Below are 22,432 nucleotides of genomic sequence, written 5' to 3' on the forward strand. Positions count from 1 at the left end.
GAATAATAATAACTCTGCTCTAACAACGTTTCCAGAGCTGTAGCTGGGCACATGAAGTCCTTTCTGCGCCAATGACTTGAATTGAGAGCACTATATGTGAACATTAATGCGCAACACTTGCGGGAAACTGCCAACAGGCCTCGTTAGTGCCAAACATTCAGCATGCAGCAGGTCCTCCTTCTGAGTATTTGCTTTACTTTTAATATTTATATATGCCCTTGGATGGCAATCAAATACTCTCCAAATAGCTGACCAAAGCAATTGCGAACATTGGCTTTGATTGATGGGGATTCGCGTGTTAATCCCACTGCAAACACACTCTCGCTCTTCAATGTTAGGTAACACTGGACATCTTGATGGGAGGGAAGAAGCATTCATTTCATTATATCCGGCTCTTAGCATTTAACTGAAGGTTTGAAAGGTTGTTTACATTGACATCTACCACCTTCACATAATACGCGAGTAGGAAATTCTGCTACTTTCGCTATCTTTTGTACCAGGATTTATTACGCTAGATCAGAACACTTGACTTTCTAAAGTGCAAACACTCAAGTGCATGAGGGCCGAGGGTGATTTAAAAAACCATATTCCAATTGTGCAATTCAGAACTGCGGCTGCAAAGCATGTAATATGTAACGTGCAGTATAAATATGTAAAAAGTGCTCCTGAGCTGCCCAACAAATGTGTGTGATAATTGAAAATGAATAAGCCTTACAATCTATCCCTCAACTCCAACTTCAGGACTGTAAATATCTTGAACCCTGTCCTCTAGTTCACAATTGTATGACTTGAGAGTTGTGGGGGTTTCTCAGGATTGGAGATGTGCTCCTTACCCGGGCAGCGACCTCCCAGCCTGCGTACAAGGCAAGATTAGAATTACACTGTTAAGGGAATGAAGGGGAAGGGGAGGAGAGGAACAGCAGGGTTCCGGCAGGGTGATGAAACCGGTTAATCCCAATGACTTCGACGGCACCCACTGGAACCTTCAGGTTTCTGTATCATAACATAGCCGCAGAAACTTGCTGGACACAAAATTATTCAACAATTACTCTACAATCTGCACAAGAAGTGTGGTTTACCAAGGTAGGTGACAGATTACATTGTGACTAGCTCCCAGGTGCCAGGTTACGCTGGAGACCCAAAAGGGCGGTAAGCTCTAAATGGGGCTCATCTTTAAACCTGGCCCGGGAACTTGATGGGCTCTGAGAAGTAGTGTTTGAGGAATGTCCTTGTCCCCATGGATGGTAATTTCTGGGTCAGGGAGATGGAACAGAAACAAGCCAAGTTGCTGCCTAACAGGGCCTAATTATAATTCCTGGGGAACCGAGGAAGGAAATCAAATAACAAAAGTGTAGGAATGCAAACTATTGTAATGGCGGGAACCCAACAACTACTGTTGCCAAACATCGAAACCTGTCTCCGATTCCCTCTTAACTGATACTGCCTCTTTCTTTTGCGCCAAAAGTGTTCATTTTGGGGACGAGTGTTTAGCCCCATGACCCAGTAGTACTAAGACCTCTCACCCCAGCCGAAAACCGCCTTCCTAATCACCACTTCCTGTTTCCAAATTTCCAGGCCTGTGTATGTCTGCCACAATTATGTATCTTTCTGTGCATGATTGGTAAATGTTTCCTGACTATGTGTCTGCTGCGGTCCTTACTTTTGTTATTGCCAGTGATTGTAAGATACCCCTGCTACCTTGAATCGCCTGAAACCAGAATAATTAAAGTACTCAATATCAATAATCGTATAACATCTCCTTCAAAGCATTTCCAATAGTTCAAGTCTTGGGGTAGACATGTGTTGTTATTAAAAAAAAAACGAAAAAGCTAAACAAGTCAATTGTCGTAGTGTTTGGTGTGTTACTTGAATTGCTTAAGAGACCAGTGATCTGCAAGGCATTTGAAATTAACAAATTATTCATGACACAAATTACTTAATTTTTGTCAAAATGAATTAATATTTGGCAAAACAGAATTGATTTTAAAATTGTATTGGTAAATTATTTTTGCGCAATTCACACATTAAAATTGGGGGTCCAATCCCATCACCTCAAGGAGAAGAGAATTGACTCAATAGTATTTTATTTCGCAGATTAATTAAAATCACTGCAATTTTAAACCATACAAATCTGACATAAAAGACATGCTAGGAGAAAGCAACATAGATTAAAAAAATAATTCTCAGTTAAAATTTCTTGCGGTACAGAAGTAATTGAATAAAAACAATGGTCCATAAAGTGCTCTGTGAGCGGGTGCTACCATGGGGATTGACAGCAAGATTTTTAAGAGATGATGGAAAGTGGGCGCACAGTTCAACTGACGAATGCCAACATCTTTGTCTGAAGATTCCCTACCCCACAGCAGCCAATGTTCATCTAGAATGACCGAATTGACGTTAATAGTTTGTTCACTTGTAGCAAGAACTTGGCGGCCCTACAAGAGAGCTGGATTGATTTACTATCCAGTAATGTTAGCATTGCAGTACGGCATGATCTTATCTTGAGGGACTGAAAGGCGGGGCAGAGTAGTTTCTGTTTTAAGCGGTTTACAGTGGAGCAGATGCTCAGGAAGTGTTGTAAGCTTTCATTCGATTTACCGCAGAATCAGCGGGGAGAGTTCGGCCATCTTTGTACCCAGGGTGGAACCTGATCTTTTGAAGGAAAGGCTCCCATTCGTGTTAATAAATAAAAATGCTGAACGGTTTGTGAGATGTGACACGTAATGTATGGTTGGGGCCCCCAAGTGCTATTTGATTGTAAGAATGAGCATTGACTCATTAGAGGGAACTTTAACCACAGTTTGGGGATTTTCATATGCATACAAAATAAACCACTGAGCAACTACTACAGGGCATTAAAGTAGCTAAATGGGTTATCCCTTCATAAAGCAATGTTTTGATAGGAGGCAGGTTCATTGTCGAAGGGAGGTTACAGGCTCATTGCTAAAACTAGTGACAACCTGTTGAAATTGGCGTTCGTTTAATATGTTTCAGTTCTCACAGATGCTACAACACCAACTTCAGTTTGAAAATCACGTGCAGTTATTGGTTTTAGAAGGCAGTTGATGGGAAAGTCAACTGATCACTTTTCATAAGATAGTTGGTGTATTTAGGTGCTAGACAGGCAGCAATGGTTGGACTATTTTGCCAAGAGATTAACATTGTGAATTAAAAAGGCAAAATTATATAATACTGCTACACAATGTGGTACATTGTGCAGCCTATTGTGCCTTTCCGGGCACAATAATGCAATCAACCACACTACATAATTTCCATTGCTTAACATTTCCAGAGGCCCCGTTTATAACTCTGCGATACCTGTGTCCAATACCATGTCATCTAAAAAATGGTGGCTGGGTGACTGGTCTGGACCACATCACTGGGACCGAAGGGGCATGACGCTCGACGACTGGTATGCCAACCGCCATTTACAAAGTTTTGGCGATTTGTACATGCCCCCCCCCTAGTATTTCTTACTATATGGTGCACTGACATCGGCTATAAGGCATGCTTCGGGAAGTGGCAGTCTACATCCCCTGAGAACGAGTGTCTGAAATCATCAGTACAACAGCTGGACACACACATGCAAAAGACATTCTTTATAGGGAGCCACTTTCTCAGGCCAGGAGTGAGCTGGTCTGCCTTCGCGAACATTAGACAGCAGACATGGGCTGGGTGCTCACATACCCAGACTGGACCAGTATTCTAGCATTTACCCCACAGCCTCCAGTACTACAATTGTCAAGTTGATCCAGTACTACAACCTGCACAGAGTATTCTGGACTCCCATACAAATTAATCTCATATTTCCGGAAGCGCATGCGACCTGTCCACGCTGCCAAAAAGAGGGGGCTGGCATTTGTCATATGTATGGAACTGCCCTGTGCTTACACCTGACTGGGGCATGGTGCTGCTGATCAATGTGTCTACAGACCTGACACTTGATGAACCCCTGCGGTATGTTTGTTAGGGCTGTTCCCCAGGCCCAAGGCCAAGTTACTCACTATGAGATTTGTGGACCTCGCACCACTCTTTGCTTGGTATCTCTTATCAATGTTGGAAATCTTCTATGGTCCCCCACCTACAGGGGTGAAGGCGTGAATTACTAAAGTGGCATGAATGTGAGGGAACGCTGCTGACGCTGGAGGCACAGAGGGGTCAACACAGTCCTAAGAATGCATCGGCATGGGAATTGATCCTTCAAGACTCCCAGGGTATTGACGATCATGGGCATTTACTACCCACTCCAGAGGACGACTCTGCCAATGAGTGATGGTCCCATGTGGTGTGCAATGTTGAGCACTCTGAGACCCTGATTGTGTGGAGGATTGGGCTCTGCAAGCTGCGCAAACATTATGAGTAGTGGAGTGTGATGGCTTGGGTGGTCCCCTTCTCACCCTGGTACTCTTTATGAGATTACCCTGATTAGATTATGATCCCCAGTGGTGGTTTGTTGGTGTTTTTTGCCTCTTGATTAACTGGTTTTTCCCCCTCCCCATTTTACTTCTGTTTCTGAATATCCACTGCACTGTATATAATTCCCTTGTTTGCTAATTGGCCATTTCCCAACAGACAGAACCTCTTGTTGGCAGGCTATAGCTATTTATTGTCACTGTGCTCGCTTTTAGATTGAGCTAGCCAGCTCATGAACGGTCTCTTCGAGGCCTGCTGTAATTAGTCTGTAGGCATCAAGTACATCCCGTTTCGTGCCATTGCTTTTTTATTTGTCTATATCAGTGTTCTTTAAAAATCCTTGCTTGCTAGTAGTGGTCAATCCTGCCTGTTTGTCCCTCCTTTCTCTCTTCTTTTCCTCCCACAGAGTAGAGACTTAGTACTGTCTCATTATGCTATGGTTCTTTAGGGAACAATTCTTTTCTTGGTTTCCAGCTCTGTTACTGTTTGTCTGTGTTTATCTTCAGGGCCCTAGCTGCTTACATTCAAATATAGCATTCTTCCTCCCACCTCCTCTTAATGCCACAGTTGTGTTATTGCTGCCTTTTTTAGTGCTACCTTCCCCACCTTGGCTCCCTCTCCATTGCTTATATTTTTTTTTATTAGGCACTTTGCGATCTCCACCGTTAATTGGGCTTTTTTAGCAGGATATTTGCTTGGTTTAGGCTTCATTTTAAAGGGGGATTGAGCTTGTTTTTTTATGTATGGTCCCTTCTCTTTCAGTACAAGTCACGTGTCCGGCACTCCCGGAGCAAACTGAACACGGAAGTGCGCGAGGCTGGCTGGATGTATGAGCAACGCCGAGTAAATACATAGAGAAGACACCGCATGGTGTAGAATGGACCACACGGTGATGGCGCCACACATATAAAAAGACAAGCGCGTGTAGCGCAAGACAACATCAAATAAAAGAACCAAACAGACCCCGCCACTTCTAACAAAACTGTGCCAAAGGTTTGGGAAATGAATAACAGTACCAGACAGACTTGACTGAAACAAGATCCTCTCAAACTCAAACAGGTGTTAAATAAGAACGCTACGAGAATCGCAGAATCAAGTACACGAGCAGGAAAGAGGTACCCAGTTAAGCCATGATGAAAAACCCGGCAACTTGGTAACGGGTTTGGAAACGCGTCGGCTGTTTCAAAATTTCCACATCCACAAAGGGTTATAAGTGTATATGTGTACACTCGAGTGGTGTACACATTTAACAAAGTTATTTTTTTTTTAAAACCATCCCTTGTGAGATCAGTCCTAGATCATAGCCAAACAAAAAGGGTTGTAGGATTGCTAGAAAAGAAGTACTAGGGTACTATTTCAATTTGTTTTGTAAATATTGTCATTTGCCATGTATATAATTGTTTTGTGTAGTAATATTCTATATAAGTTTGTGAATAATAAATGTATGGCAATGTGCAAAACTTGGACAATTTTCAATGATGTAACTGTATGAACTGAATCAACTCAAAAACTTGATGAAAAATACATCGATACCCAAGAATTAATTTAAAAGGGTATATAGTCTGCTTTGAATAAAGAGCAGCTTCAACTAAACCAAGACCAAGTTTTCTTGTTGTTAACACCTTCCCCATCTTGGCTCCCTCTCCATTGCTTATATTTTGTTTATTAGGCACTTTGCGATCTCCACCGTCAATTGGGCTTTTTTTAGCAGGATATTTGCTTGGTTTAGGCTTCCTTTTAAAGGGGGATTGAGCTTGTTTTTTTTAGGTATGGTCCCTTCTCTTTCCTGGCTTTTGACTGGTTGCTGTGCGGGCCATTTACTTTTCCTCCAGTTCTATTAGCTGTAGCATATTTTCTTGCATTGATCAATGCTGGTTTCTTTTTGTTGGTGTGCTTCTGCTCTTTAATTGTTCTGTTTACTCTGCTTCAGGAAGTTTCATTTGCCATGACAGCCTCAGTTCTGGCAGCATCATTTGCAGTTTTCCTTTTAATTTAAAAAAACGCTTCACAGTTTACTTTCTTCTGAGTCTCCCAACACCCTCACCCCTCCCACAACAGTCATGGCCAGCCCCTCCTTAATCCAGAGTGATTGACAAGTGGTGGCTTTGGGGCACCATCTTGTTATATAGTAATTCAGGATTGGCAAAGGCAAACAGTCGGGTAACATCATTAAATGGCTACACTTGCATGCTTTTTTCCTAATCTTTCACTCTCAATGTTAAAACCTGGCTTTAGTTTTTAGAGACCTATTACATTGCAATTTGTGTGCGTGGCTTGCCAAACTTAAAAAAATATATAATATTTAATTTTTAAGCAGCAGCCACGTGCTTTAATTTTGTTATGCGGGGCTCAACAAACTTTTTTTACATTAATATTACATTTATTTTTTAAACAGCGCGGCACGCTAGTTTTATTTGCGTGGCGGCTGTTTGGGTGGTGCTACAGGGAGAGGGCAGGCACACGTACCACCGCAGGAAGAACAATATAGCTGAGCGAGCTCTACAGTGCAACACCACTGCCCGCGGACACTCTGAACCAAATTACAGTGTGCTGACCAAAATGGTGCGTCTACATTGAGCTTCCTGCTACTGTTTCTTGTAAATGCTTTTCTTTTAATTATTAGGTTATGAGTAAATTTAGTGAACATGTTTCTGTTGGAGGATAGACATTCCACTCATCTGGACAAGCGCCCTCCTCCTGTGACAGAAGAGACAGGGAGCAAACAGCTACAAAAATGCCTTGCAGTGACTGCTTGGACTGTAGCACTTTACTCCCCTGTGTACCGTTCAGCGTTTTCCCACTCTCTGATGTGACGGTTATTTCGAAGCAGAGATAACAGTTGTGATGTCTTTTCGCCATATCTCTTTTCCTTCTCTGCCCTCTCACTGGAACTCAGAGCCTCTCACCCAGGCCATAAGAAAGGGATTCTGGTTCATCCATTGTCATCTCTGCCCTCTCATCGGGCGATTTACATATACCAGTAAATACTGCTGCTGTACCCTTCAGCAAAGTTACATAACACTGCCTCTAGCTGGCCAACCAAACACATCGTCCTATTTGATGACCCACCTTCAAGCGAAGCCCGCTCAGTGACCCACCTCCAAACACAGACCACTGCCGTCGTGCCTGCTACTAACGCATCCATTACACTCTACTCTCGCCCCTACGAAACACGCAGTTATGCTTTCCGCCCGCATTTAAAACCACCACTTGGATGTCATTGCGATCCCGTGACCGCAGCCCACTGCTCCCCTGTCCACCACTGACAGAACTTCTGATGGCCGGTCCCCATCTAACCACTGCCTGCTGGGGACATGCCCTCTTCAACACTTAACCCCCTTACATCTGCACACCACATTCCAAAGCGCCAAGCCCACCTCCAACACGAACCAGCATGGGGCCACCCCAACCATTATCCACGCCTTATTGTTTTTTGCCCATCGCTAAACACTCCCACTAGTCCCAGACACCCAGCGCAGAGAAAGCCTTTCAGCTGCTGCCCTCCTTAGTGCCACTGTGGTAGTTTAAGACATGTTAAACTATCTCTTCAACTGACCACCCCTAAACAGTTCTTCCTGCTAGCTGTTATGACACCAAAGTACTTCCTGCTACTTTACATCCTCTACATGATGCATTCAAAATAAAATTCAATGTACAAAGGGTCTGATTTTTGTTTCCTCATGCCAACATTAATTTACACTATATACCCCACTAAACCATACTTCCTGTCAAAGACATAACTGATTCCATATGTAGCTCCAATCCAGGGCCGGTCCTAGCCATGGGCGGTATGGGCAGCTGCCCAGGGCCTCACGCTCAGGGGGGCCCCGCCGCCGGCCCTGCAGTTGCGGGAATAAATAAATGATGATGGGGAAAAGTGCTGCGCAGTGAGCACAGCACTCGCGCAGGGGCCGGGCCGCAGGCCCGCAGGCTGCAGGCAGTAACTGACTAAGGCAGGGAAGGAGGCCTGGGAGAAGTCAATGTTCCGGTTATGAAGGCAGTGGGAGAACAGTGATCCGAGGTGCTAGGACAGGCGTGTCCAGCTCTGGTACTAAAGATAGGGGCATAGACTGCGAGGCCCCTAGGACAGGCTAGTCCAGTCTTTATTATGAACGATGGCTGGAGCTGAAGGTAGAGAGGGCCCGCTGCTTCTGCGGAGCTCTGGTATCAAAGGTTCAGATTTATTTCTGCATTCTTCCGTCCAATAATATCGAGTGTGTTTATTTTGCAGACAGTTACCAGGCCTCGTTCTCCACACTCTGTTGCGCGTGGCCCCGAGGTCGAAGTGCCTGACTGAACACATTGCTCACTTACTTCCAGACCGTCCTTGCCTGCCTCGCCTCTGACTTGACATTGGGGACATCTGTTACCGCCTCTGATGCGTGTGCCTACAATCGGCATTTCTGTGATATTCAATTCAAGGGTGTCTGCTGGCTGCAAAGAAAGTGCAAGAGGAGACTTCTTAGAGCTTAGAGCTCTGTATTCATTCAGCCATTATTCATTAGGCATCACTGCCCCCTGGGCCCCATCTCTCTCTCTTACTTCACCTAGGGTCTCTGCGTCCCATCTTTGAGCAGAGCCTGCTGTTACTTTTAAGTCAGCACCTGCTTCAGTTCAATTCATCATTGAGAGTCAAGGGCCGTTAGCCCTAATTATATGAAACCCTAATTATATGAATATATCATAGCCGGAAGATGACATAATAGCCACAGAAGGTGACATGGTTAAATCAATTTCTGCAATGATTAAAACAAAATAAAAACGGATGAGCGTGTACATCAATAGAACTGCTGTGATATACAAAAATTATAGGTTTGAATGACAGGCCTTTTCCAGGAAAGTAACTATAGGTTGGTACACATTCATGCAAATCCCAGCACAGCAGAGCTGAACATTCCACTGTTTCTGTACTAGGGAGCACCAGAAATAAAGTCCATTTAGGTATTGTAAAGATCAGTGAAGTTTCCCCCTTCTTTTTCCTTTCACCAGGCACTACATTTTCAGAATCTCTCAAAAAAGCCTTTTATGTGACAGAAGTGTGATCCGAACCCCTTTCATTTTCTCGTAACCACTTTCTGATGTTTTCACCAAAGGAAGTATATTGCAATGGATGGTTATTTGACAGGGTATGATGTGTATTTTAATTCTGATAACTACAGTGAAAGGTATAAATACAATTTGTATGGTGTGAGGTGTGTTTTTCTACAGTAAGATGTGGTACATTATGAATAGGGCTTCCGGTATTATGGTATTTATTTTTTTGGGCATTTCCGTCTGTATTTATCCACATTTATTTGTGGCCAATTTTATCTGTATTTATCCATATTTATTTATGGTTTTGTGGAAAAATGAAGCAGAAATTACTATATTTCCACATTTATTTAACCAGTAAATATGCTGTCATAATTGAATGCCTTTCATGTTTCACTACTGTAAACACTGGCTGCAAAAGATAAATCAATGCACTAAAAAGGAAATATGCTATTTTAAAAATGAACCTTGTGCATATCTACTTCTGTTAAAGGATCTTTACTAAAATTCCTTTCTTTTTTAGCCCCATAACCTATCAATCCACAGGCCTGGCAGCCATGGCAGACAGTTTTTAGAGTTACTCTAAAAGCAACCCACTTTCCGTTTTTATCCACATTTAAAGATGAATACAGACAAGAAAAGAAATGTTTTCTGCCTGTATCTATCTGTCAAAATCAGTAAAAACGGAAAACAGGAAGCCTTAATTATGAAAAAGATGAGTCACCAAGGGACGTGTTCCTACTCAGATACGTCCTGTAGTGTTACTTTTTTCTTCACCTTCTTTTCATGTGTGCTCACCTTCTCCGCCAGTGAGGTCTTCTCTCACTTTGTCTGCATTAGTATGAGTTGAAGTGTGGTGGTGGTGGTGTCTGATCATGATCCTGTGACTTTATGGTGCTTATGCCATTCAATCACCTATTGCGCAATAATTATTACACTGAAGGTGTCTCTATTTTGTAGCTCTTACCCTACTTGATTTGTGCACTTCCATTCCAATGTGTGTTTATTTGGCACTTTTGCCAAATAACTAAGATCAAAAGTCCTGCGAAGTCACTTTCTGTGATGTCACTTGGAGGGGCCTCACATCTTCCCTTTCGCCCAGGGCCTCAGAAGGCCTAGGACCGGCACTGCTCCAATCAGCAAGTACCTCAAGGCCAAACACCAGAGAGAATGCACGATTCATGTCACTAAACCTACAGTGACAATGCAGCATTTCCCCACCCACTGTCAGCCCAGCGATGTCTGCAACGGCACAGCAGCCATCAATACCGGCAGCATCTAAAGAGCATTTCCACTTCCTTTCATTGGCAGCACGGGGGAGAGGTCATGCGGGGAGGGGGCCACAGGGGGAGGGGGTCACGGGGGGTCACATGCAGGGGGGTCACACACACAGGGGGGATGACACACAGGGGGTCACACACATGGGGGGGTGTTAAAACATTTTTTTTAAATTAAAACGTACCTGTCCCGGGTCCTGCGTTTTCCCAGCTCCGACTCCTGCTTTCATGCCTCCGCAGGAACAGGAAGCAGGCAGCCACCCTCCCCTAAGCAAATCACAACGCTGCAATGGCAGCGTTGTGATTGGTTGGGACGTCAACCACACAGGTGTCTATGAGGTGGCCATTTTCTCCAAGAAGGCGGCATGCAGCCTACATGGAGAAAAGGGAGAGTGTGCATGACTAGGTTGGTCGGCCCCCAAACAGTCATCGCCCACAGCATTGGACAAGCCACACCTCCGCTGCCCTCAAACAGACACGCCCGCCCCAACCAAACCCTTGTGCTTTCTCACAGTGCGAGAAGCAGAAACATAAAATGGTATTTATTATACCATTTTGTGTTTCTGATTCTAGCACTGCGAGAAAGCAATGGGGCAACACTCCTCCGCTCACATGGATGAGCCACCCGTGTTCTGGGCGGCATCTACCACAGACCACAGCATTCTTTGTCCCACTAAGTCTAACCGAATGCTATCGGTGAACACTTCTCGTCCCCCTTCCTTACTAATAACTAATTGAGGATAACAAAAAAAAAAGATCTTTTGTTATGCAACTAGCGTATCAAGCATTTACTACCTGCAGCCCTCACCAGATCTACACGTATCAGTATTCTGCTATTGCACTATCCTGTAAACCCTATTATAATCTGGAGATGTTTTTGATCGACTATGTGAACTGGGAAAAGCAATACTTTGCACGAAAACAAGTCCCTTTAAAAGCTTTGCTTCTTACACAGGTTGCAAAGCAGGTACTTGTTTTACTAACTTTCTTTGTAAAGCAAACAGGTAACTCATTCTAGGATTGGAATTACTGCTTAGAAGAGTGGAAGGTATTACTGAGAAGTAGGATGATTTTTCGCACATCTGCCAGACACTCATTCTTCCATACATGTGCAATGTCACACAATGCAATGATACAACAGAGCTTAACAAATTGTTCAGAAGAAATGTACTGGAAGCTAAAGAAACAGCCCATATTATGTTTACAAAGAAAAAGAGACAATCCTCAACTTTATACTCCAAGACATAAAAGGCTTAGCGTGCACGGCTTGTCCAAATCCACACCACTTAATTCTACCACACACAGCACATTTGAACATCTCATAATTCCATGCCACACAATTCAACTAAAAATAATTTCACTCTACAACATCCCATGCCACATAATTACAATCCTAAAAATTAAAAACACATATTTCCACTTTACTCCATACCACATAATTTCACATCACATAATAGCACTCCATTCAACTTAATACCATTCCAAACCACATAGTTACACCCCACACAACACAATTCAACTACACATAATTCCACTTCAACCTATATAATTACACTTCAAGCAACATATTTACACTCGACTCCAAAATACAACCCTGCAACATGGTGCATAATTGCACTCCGTACAATTATACATCACACCATGCCACATAATTACACACAATGCCGCACAATTCCACAATTCAGCCCCACAAAATTCACCACACAACATAATTACACTCCACATAATTCCACTCGGCACCACATAATTAACAGCCACATTATTATACTCTACTCCATATCACATAACTCCACTCCACATAAATTCAGTCTATGTCATGTAGCAATACTCCACATAACTACACTCCACATAAATCCACACCATGCCTCATAATACCACTCAAAATAATTTTCACTCAATGCCACACACTTCAACTCATAATTTAACAAACCACATAATTCAAATCAACACACAACACGTACATTCAATCTACACCACAAAATTCCACATCATGCTACAAAATTTAACTGCACACCATATAAGTAAACTCCACTACATACCACTCCACAACACAAAATAACATTCCGCATAATTACACTCAATGACACACAATCCCACTCCACATAATTCCAGTACACTCAATACTACATAACTACTATCCACATTATTACACTGCACACCTTGCTGTTATGTTCCTGGTTCTGGCACGCCCAGGACGCGATGAGCGTGCAACGTTGAGTCATGTGACTCGCTATAATAAAGAGGGGCCCCGCACGCACGTACGCAGTTAGACGCGCAGACGGAGAGCCAAGAAGTTATTCCCAGTGTCTGTTTCAGTTATTTCTAGGGCCACGTGTTAGGCCCAGTTAGACCTAGATGCCCCAGAGAGTAGGTCCCAAGTTGATACCCTTAAGGCTGCCACCACCCACTTCAAGAACACAACAACTGGCGACGAGGGTGGCTGCCGAATCCTCGCCTGGGGTGCGTGTGTGCCTGCTGTCCCGTGCGGCGGCCGCGAGTCCGTCCATCGGCTCGTGGTGCTCGTGCCTCACGGCCTCACACGCCCCTGCGGTGCGCACTTGGGGCGAAGACTCCGATCCCTGGGGGACTACAGGTGAGCTGTGTGCCGCCGTCCCACGTTGGCTGTCGGGGCCGTGCTGCACAGCGCTATCCTGCAGCGCACACTGTTGCACTCGCCTACCCGCGGCAGGAGGCCGTGTGTGCTTCGATCAGTGGCTTCACACCCAGCGCCGCACCTGGCCCCCCGGCACGTGCGTGAAGCGCGCTTCAGTCCGTCTTGCACGGCGCATAGGGCGGCGCCCTGCCTCCTCTCACGCATCTGGCGGACGTGGCGCCTGCCTGTCTCGCTCCTGGCCTTGTTTGCCCGTGGTAAGTGCGCCGGTCGCACGCACCTCCCCGGGCTCCCTGCCGAGAGCACTACCGCCACGAGGTCCAGTGTCTACCAGAGGCCTACATCCGGCCCCATCCGGCGCCAGCTCCGTCAGACTTCCGGCCCGTCGAAGGCTTGATCAGGCGCCAGCAGGGCGATGGCCACGATTCCGCCCATCGAACCGTTTGTGGTGGAGGGGGCGCCCTCGGCACTAGCCCCGAAATGGAAAGAGTGGGTGGACAGACTCCTGGTGTCCTTCGAGGCCACAAAAGTCCACAAAGAACAGAAGCGAGCCATGGTGCTCCACCTAGGAGGCAAGGATATACACTCCATTGCTAGAACTCGCACAGAGGCAACCCCCAAAACACATCACACGCTGATAAATGCCCTAAACGCCCACTTTGAACCCATGGCCAACCAGGACTATGAGCGATTCGTATTCAGACAAGCGCGGCAGCTGCCAGAGGAGTCACTGGACACATACCACACCAGACTCAAAAAGCTAGCGCTATCCTGTGGGTTCGCGGATGTAACGGAAGAAATCCGAGGTCAAATAATACAGGGCTGTGCCTCTGCCAAACTGAGAGAAAGAATATTGGAAGAATCAGGCAAACCGCTAGCTGACATCCTGACTCTCGGCCGCACAAAAGAACTATCCAAGGCCAGAGCGGCACACATGGAGGCCGCATTGCAAGCAACCGTCAAGGTGGAACCCGTCAACAAACTTCAGGTCCAAACACCGCCCAAGTGGCATAAAAAGTCACCTCGCACACCGAGCGGAGCATCGGGACACTCATGTGGATACTGCGGAGGCCCGAGTCACCCGGCACCAGAATGTCCAGCTAGAGGGAAACGCTGCTCGGGATGTGGCAAGCTCAATCATTTCGAGAAGGTGTGCCGCTCGAAGAAGTTCCGCAGGCCCCGCCAAGTGGTAAATGCGGTGACGGAAGGTGAGCAGAGCCACAGTGATATGGACGACGACGAGGAAGAAGAACGGTCGGTGCACAAAGTACACATGATTGGCACCGCTGCCCGTCGCACCAGAACGCTTCCCCAATGTTCAATCAGGGTGGCTGACCAAGACATAATGGCGGTGGTGGATACGGGGGCGTCCATAAACCTCATGAGCGCAACGCTCTACAGAACCATGACCATGCCTCCGGCCCTGAGCCCCACACCCATCACGGTCTTCGCGTATGGGCAGGACATTCCCCTCAAGATCAGAGGTAAATTCCGAGCGGCAGTCCGCCACGGGGACAAGATAATCAACGCGAACATCTTTGTGTCGGAAGAGGGACAGGGCATGCTGCTAAGCTGCAGAGCGGCCGAGGACCTGGGTGTAGTGACATTCGCCTTCGGGGTCCATGAGGAATCAGTGCAGCAGCTCATCTTGGACTTCCCTGATATATTCGAGGGCATAGGACGCTTCAAAGGCCGTGAAGTACACCTGCACGTCGACCCCACAGTACAGCCGGTGGCCCTGAGACACAGACGCATTGCGTTCCACCTTCGGCCCTTAGTAGAGGAGGAACTTCGAAAACTAGAAGAGGCTGGCATTATTGAAAAGGTCTCAGGCCCCACCCCCTGGGTGTCGCCCATCGTGGTCACTAGGAAACCGAAACAACCAGGGGCAGTCAGAATCTGCGTGGACATGCGCCTCCCCAATGCGGCCATAAAGCGAGAACGTCATATAACTCCTACCATTGATGATCTAATTGGAGAAATGGCCGGAGCATGCTGGTTCTCAAAACTGGACCTCCGGTCGGGATACCACCAGCTGGTCCTGGACAAGGAGTCGCGAAACATCACCACCTTCTCGACTCACATCGGCCTTCGAAGGTACACCCGACTCAGTTTTGGAGTTTCCAGCGCAGCGGAGGTGTTCCAGAATGTCATTCAGGAGCTGATCACTGGCATACCAGGGGTGATAAACGTCAGCGACGATATAATGATACATGCCCGTACCATCGTAGAACACAATCAACGACTAACCCAGGTGTTCCGCAGGCTGAGAGAAGCTGGGCTCACCCTCCACAGGGAGAAATGTGAATTCCTACGAACAAAAATAGGATTCTTTGGGTACGTCTTCTCCACAGAAGGAGTGAACCCAGACCCAGATAAAGTCAAAGACATCAAAGACGCACCACCCCCTACCACAGTCACCGAAGTTCGGAGCTTTCTCGGTATGGTTAACTATTGCGGGAGGTTCATCAGAGACCTTGCCAACCTCACACTTCCCCTGCGAGAGCTCACGAAAGACTCCACGCCATGGACCTGGGGACCGGCACAAGAGAAGGCCTTCCAAGACATCAAGGCATCCCTCTCGAGCAACACGACACTCGCATTCTTTGATCCTCGAAACTCCACCCTGATAGCAGTAGATGCGGGACCGGCCGAACTCGGAGCCGTCCTAATGCAGAAACAGAGGGATGAAATGGACTGGGTGCCGATTGCTTTTGCGAGTCGATCCCTCGCGGACACGGAGCAGCGGTACTCCCAAATCGAAAAAGAAGCTATTGCTATCCACTGGGGATGCCGGCATTTTCACCTGAATGTGTATGGCAAGCCGTTTACGGTGGTAACCGATCACAAACCATTGGTGGCCTTGTTCTCAGGGACCTCGACAAAACCACCGCCCGCATCGAGAAATGGATGCTTCAACTGCAGGAGTACAACTGCAACATTGAATACCAGCCAGGAGCAAAGAATCCGGCGGACTACCTCTCACGCCATCCCCGGCCTTCTACCCCGGAAGAAATGGAAGAGGCGGAAGAAACGGAAGCCTACGTCAAATGGGTGATAGCGCGATCATGTCCGCGACCCCTTTCCGTGGTGGACATCGCGAATGCCACGGCGCAAGACGTCTGCTTACAGAGGGCCAAAGAGGCTCTCCGAACAGCGAGCTGGCACCGGGCCAAGGAAAGCTGGAAAGTGCTCACACCAGAAGCCCGAAAGATCATGGAGAGCCTGCATCATGTCAGGGAAGAGCTTAACGAAGATGACACCGGATGCCTGCTCAGAGGGCATCGTCTGGTCATACCCGCTGCGCTGGCCGAACAAGTGGTGCAACTGGCGCATGTGGGTCACCAGGGAATGGTCAAAACCAAAGCACGTCTAAGAACAAAAGTATGGTTCCCCCTGATGGACGAGATGGTGGAGAGTGCAGTGAGGTCGTGCACGGCCTGCCAAGTCACGGGGGATGCCCCTCGAGAAGCCCCGATCATAGTGGAGCCTCGGCCAAGACAACCATGGGAACGAGTCAGCATGGACTTCGGTAGCCTCCCGGACGGGAGACACACATTAGTGATGATTGATGACCATTCCAAATACCCGGAAGTGGAAATAATAACCAGCATGAGCGCCGAGGAAGTCATTCCCAAAATAGAGAAAATCGTTGCTGCTCATGGGGCAATGCGTGAACTCCGCACCGACAATGGGCCCCCGTTTCAAGGACAAGAACTGGCTAACTATCTGTCCTCCCTCGGCACCCAGCATCGGCGCATCACCCCTCGCTGGCCTCAGGCTAACGGAGAGGCAGAGCGATTCATGAGAACCCTGAACAAGGTCATTCGCATTGCACATGACAAAAACCAGTCAATAGAAATGGCCATCTTCACGTTCCTCCGAAGCTATAGACACACCCCACATTCAACCACAGGGGTAGCTCCAGCACACGTCCTTATGGGGCGGGTAGTGACTGATTCCATCCCCCACCACCCGCAGTGGACACCCGAGGGGGCGGATGAAGACCGAATTGCGCAGAAAAGACAAGCCACCTTTGCTCAAATCAGCAAGAAAAGAAGGGCCGTGATGGTGAAATTCAACAGAGGCGATCTAGTGCTTCTCCGTAACAGGGTAACCAGTGGAAAGTTCAGATTGAACTATGAAAGAGGACCATGGCGGGTGATTGGCGTGAAAGGCACCCGCATCATCGCAGTCCGGGGGCGGGAGACAGTAACAAGAAATGTGTTGCACTTCAAACGCTTCCATTCTGAGCCAACATCACCCTGCCCCCCAACGTTCAATGATGGACTCGAGACTGCAGGCAGTTCTCCCCATCAGGTAACAGCACCCAGCCAAGGAGTCACCCTGAGGAGCAACATTAGAGTGGCAGTGAGTGATGAATCGAATGCAAGCTCTGGGGCCCAGGACGACATGCAGCATCCGGAGGCGGCAATCAGTGAGTCGCCGACAACTGTCCCAGCAACGGAAGAAGACATTCCGAGTCGGAGGGAGTCGCAGTATGGACTGAGAAGAAACCCCACACCCTCCTGTCGGCTACGCGACTACTTTACGTAAGACTGTTCATAAGAAGTGAGAGTGAAGTCAGTGATCTTGACCAAAAGAAAATAATATCATGACAGACTGTTTGATAACGTTTGTGTATTCTGTGTTTCGTTTCTTCTTCATGTTTTAGGAGGAATGTTATGTTCCTGGTTCTGGCACGCCCAGGACGCGATGAGCGTGCAACGTTGAGTCATGTGACTCGCTATAATAAAGAGGGGCCCCGCACGCACGTACGCAGTTAGACGCGCAGACGGAGAGCCAAGAAGTTATTCCCAGTGTCCGTTTCAGTTATTTCTAGGGCCACGTGTTAGGCCCAGTTAGACCTAGATGCCCCAGAGAGTAGGTCCCAAGTTGATACCCTTAAGGCTGCCACCACCCACTTCAAGAACACAACACTTGCCACATTATTCTACTACACAAATCCAATCCACACCACACACTTCCACAACTTTCAATTCCAATCCAAACCACATATGTTCACTTGACACCACACACTCACTCCTCTCCAAACAGAAAACGCATAGGTAAATACATTGTCCTTTACAACGTCAATAGCTCTAACTCTCACAAATGTGAGACCTATTGCATTGCAAATGCTTGTTTGTTCTGCAACAGCTATATAATTTTTGTCGCCATTATCTGATACAATATAGACGTATGCATGTCAGATAAATGCTCAATGTTGACTGAAGTATGCTTTGTTTCTGTAAACCTTAATAAAAAAGGTGTTTTTAAAAAGTTTCTCATGCGCCAGAAGCCCTTCTGTTATACTTTTGTTTTCTATTTTGGTATATATATTCCTGTTTAGTCGGACTACGATTCCTAGAATGCAACGCAAACCCCTGGACTGGGCGAACTATTTCCCTCCAGACCAGGGAAACCTCAGAACTACCTAACAAGACAGTTCCGCAATAAACCAAATCTCTTCAGAACACTTCTGCATACTGCGTTCTGTGGCAGACGAATGTCCGCTGCGACATACACAGATCAAAACTTTTGCGCCCGGCAACAGAGATGAAGCAAAACTGCAAAACATGCAATTAGACCCCGTCTGGAACCCAGAAATCCCAACACACACTTTTAAAAAAAGAGCAAAGCGAAAGTACTCTTGGCAAAAACATTGGCAGGAGAATTTCAGATAAATAATGTATCTTTGTGAAATACATAACATGTAACATTGGGTTATGCAGTGCAGCCTGCCTCTGCACACCAGTGATCATCAGACAACAAACAAACTCGGCACAAGCGCTGCCTCCTCGAGTCACAATTGTTTATTTTCCAAAACAATTATGAGACAATAGTAATTGAATATGACCGGTATATTATAACAGTATTTAATAGTCACTGACCGTCCGTCTTCCTTTACTGGGGTGTCGTTTTAGCCCGTTTGTGAGATGGAAGAATACATTTCCCCTACGCTCCGGTGTTCCTAACAGCCCCACCTGAGAAAACCGCTTAACTATGAAATACAACCATCTGACCACTAACAAAGTTTGTTCCGCATATCAGTCACTTAGCGACGTCATGATTTCTATTAACGCACCTGAAAGTCTTTCCCAGAGAGACGTGGAGTGTCGGTAGTCACTCTTCCAAAGTGCGTCTGCCTGTGTTCAAGTAGCCGGCAGCGTCCTAGCGCCAGGAGAGTTTGTTATGTGAGCTCTGTGTTGATGCTACTTCCAGCTTAGTGCGACATCATGTGGCCAAAAATAAGAATGCATGAAGAGAGAATTGTACTTTGTGTTGCAGCTGCAGATTATACAGCAGAGGTCTTCAAACGTTTGTAGGTTGAGCCCCCCCCCCCCTCCCAGCTGAATTTTTTTAAAGGTCGGGCCCCCCCACCAACTGATAGAAAGTTCTGGAATCTGGTACACTACATATTCGACCGGGACCCACATATTCTGGGCCATATCCGGTAAATAATATTCAACACAATAAGCTAGATGTAGGTAAAATAGATTTACCGATTTTTAATTACCGAATTTTACCGATTCGGTAATTAAAAATCAGTAAATCTAAACTGTGGACATGTAGGTATTCCAGATGTGCTGGAATACCGAATCGGAAGTATTCGGTATTTACCGATTCGGTAAATACCGAATCGGTAATGCCCATTCATTCCTATGGGCTTTGAAGCCCATAGGAATGAATGGGCATTACCGATTCGGTATTTACCGAATCGGTAAATACCGATTTTCACAAGGGTGCAGGGGGTGTCACTTTGACACCCTCTGGCACCCCCAGAACAGGCTTGGGTGCCATGTGGCAGGCATACATGCCCTAAGGGCAGGTCTGCCTGTCACATGGCATAGGTGTGCATGCACACATGTGCATGCACACCGGAATCGGTATTTTACCATCAAATTGGATTTGATGGTAAAATACCGATTCTGTATTGCCTCTGGGACTCAGAAGAGTCCCACCTACATCTGGGAGCCTCATATTCGGTAAATTTACCGAATTTTTATTTTACTGATTCGGTAAAATTACTGAATCGGTAATTTTACGGAATCGGTAATTTTACCGAATCGGTAAAAAAATGCCCCCTACATACCTGTCACCCATTTACCGATCGGTAACGGCCAAAATCGGCCGTTACCGATCGGTAAATGGCCTGAAACAGCCACCTACATCTGGCCCTAAGAGTTTAGTTAACTGTAGATTTGTGAGTGGGTGTGGTTAAATAACATTGTGAGTGCAGAGTGATCACTGAGAGTGCAGGGTGAGAGGGTGAATGGTGTGAGTGCATGGGGAACAGTGTGAGGGCATTGTGATCACTGTAAGTACAGGGTGAGCGTGAAAGTGAAGGACGAAAATGAGGAGTGTGTTGTCTGAATGTAGGGTGCATTCCCAGACACTTGAAGTATGTCAGCATGTTATTGACGGCGGCATGGGATTTCACATATAAGTTAAAATATTGCTATTATGGCATTAAAGGCTTCCAGTTTTATGATTAGGCTTGCCAGCTCCTTATTTTAATGTCCTGGACAGTACAAAAATAAACAGTCACCTAAAACTGTATTTTCACCACTTATCTGTGCATACTTCGAACAGCAAATATAAATAGAAAGCAGTATAAATTGTGTTCTAGGGCTGCCTGAAAGATCTATGACTGAAAGGGAACAAAGACAGAAAATTCACATTACAAATGAATACATACTTCTTTATTTATTCCCGTATTTAGTGCCAAGACAAGACAAGCAATTTGCAGGGTGTTTATACAACACATGGCTGGCATTTTTCTTTTGGCATGAAGTCCTTCTAGCCCTGTGGGTGTTGCCTCCTTCCTTTATAATTCTAAAAGAAACTAAGTAGTTTCCAGCTTGCCTGCTGTGCTCTTCTAAATGCAGCCCAAGTGCAACATCCCACACAATTGCCTGGGAGGACTATGTAATAGTTGAACTCCAGTACAGGAATATTTTAGAGAACGTTAAACATTCCCCAAATATTTACTAACAGGTTTGAAATGGTGTAATTTAGCTTCTCTGTGCAGAGTCCGGTACCTCTTTAAGACAAAGACTAGGAATATCTCATAACCCCCAACAGTACTTCAGCCCTCACAGTAAGCAAAAAAAAGCACAATATAACTGCCAGAGCAATACAGTTAATGAAGCTAAGTTTATACATACTTTACTGCCTGTATAATTCCAAAAGAAACTTTTCTCTTTTCTGGGAAAAGCTGATCCTCCCAGGAAGGGGTTAAATTCCTACAGCTGAAATGCTTCAGCTGTAGTGGGAGGCAGGGAGTCTCCTCTGCTAAAACCGAAAGCGAACAAACAGATACACTTTCGGTTTCAGCAGAGGAGACTCCGTAGCATTTCAGCTGTAGGAATTTAACCCCCGTGAAATTGCATAAGCATGGGCACGTCATGCCCGATTGATTTCCACTACCTCCCCTCCTCCGTTACAGCCGAATCTCTGCCCAACATCCTCCCCTACCCTCCATGGACCTATTATGGTTACTGAAGTCCACTTACTCCAAATCATAATTATGAACCATATGACACATTTAATAAATGGGTAAACAGAGGGCGGGGAGTGGGTTAATGCCCAAACATACCCCAAACTCTTCACTGGAGGATACCTGAAAGTTACATCCTTACAGGACGGAGTTAAATTCCTACAGCTGAAATGCTTCAGCTGCAGTGGGAGGCAAGCAGTCTCCTCTACTAACACCGAATTGACGTAAATAATTAATTTACTCTCTTAATTTCTATGCAGGTAAGTACTTAATCAATAATAACTCAATCAGAAGGAAAGAAAACAGAGTCCGTGGTGTTAGAGTTTCTAAGGGTTTTATTCCTCATAAAGGAATCAGGATATCATGTTCTGACCACCACAGGGGTGTCAGAAGGGATAGATGAGCGCGCTCAAGTTTATTATCAATACATAGCTTATATACTTGATTTATACATAGGAGTCAATGTAAGAGGCGTAACAGCTGAGAGAAGACAAGATAACAGTATACACGTGGTACTAGTACATCATCAAGAGGCGTAAACTAGGCGTGAACTAGAGGTGTGTGCTAGAAACGTCACTGATAGGTGACGCAAGTGGG

At 46.0% G+C, this 22,432-nt stretch overlaps 1 protein-coding gene across 1 annotated transcript in view; it reads right to left on the minus strand.

Annotated features, from left to right (window-relative positions):
• The window catches only part of LOC147673844 (uncharacterized), a 413,651-nt gene extending 394,159 nt beyond the window's left edge, over positions 1 to 19,492 (minus strand). Inside the window, exon 1 of the mRNA XM_086947727.1 lies at positions 19,421 to 19,492. The gene's annotated coding sequence lies outside the window, so the exon portion shown is untranslated. The remainder of the gene's footprint in view (positions 1 to 19,420) is intronic.
• Positions 19,493 to 22,432: the final 2,940 nt, after the last annotated feature.

Source organism: Lissotriton vulgaris, chromosome 12, assembly GCF_964263255.1.
Source record: "Lissotriton vulgaris chromosome 12, aLisVul1.2, whole genome shotgun sequence".
Taxonomy (NCBI): Eukaryota; Metazoa; Chordata; class Amphibia; order Caudata; family Salamandridae; genus Lissotriton; species Lissotriton vulgaris.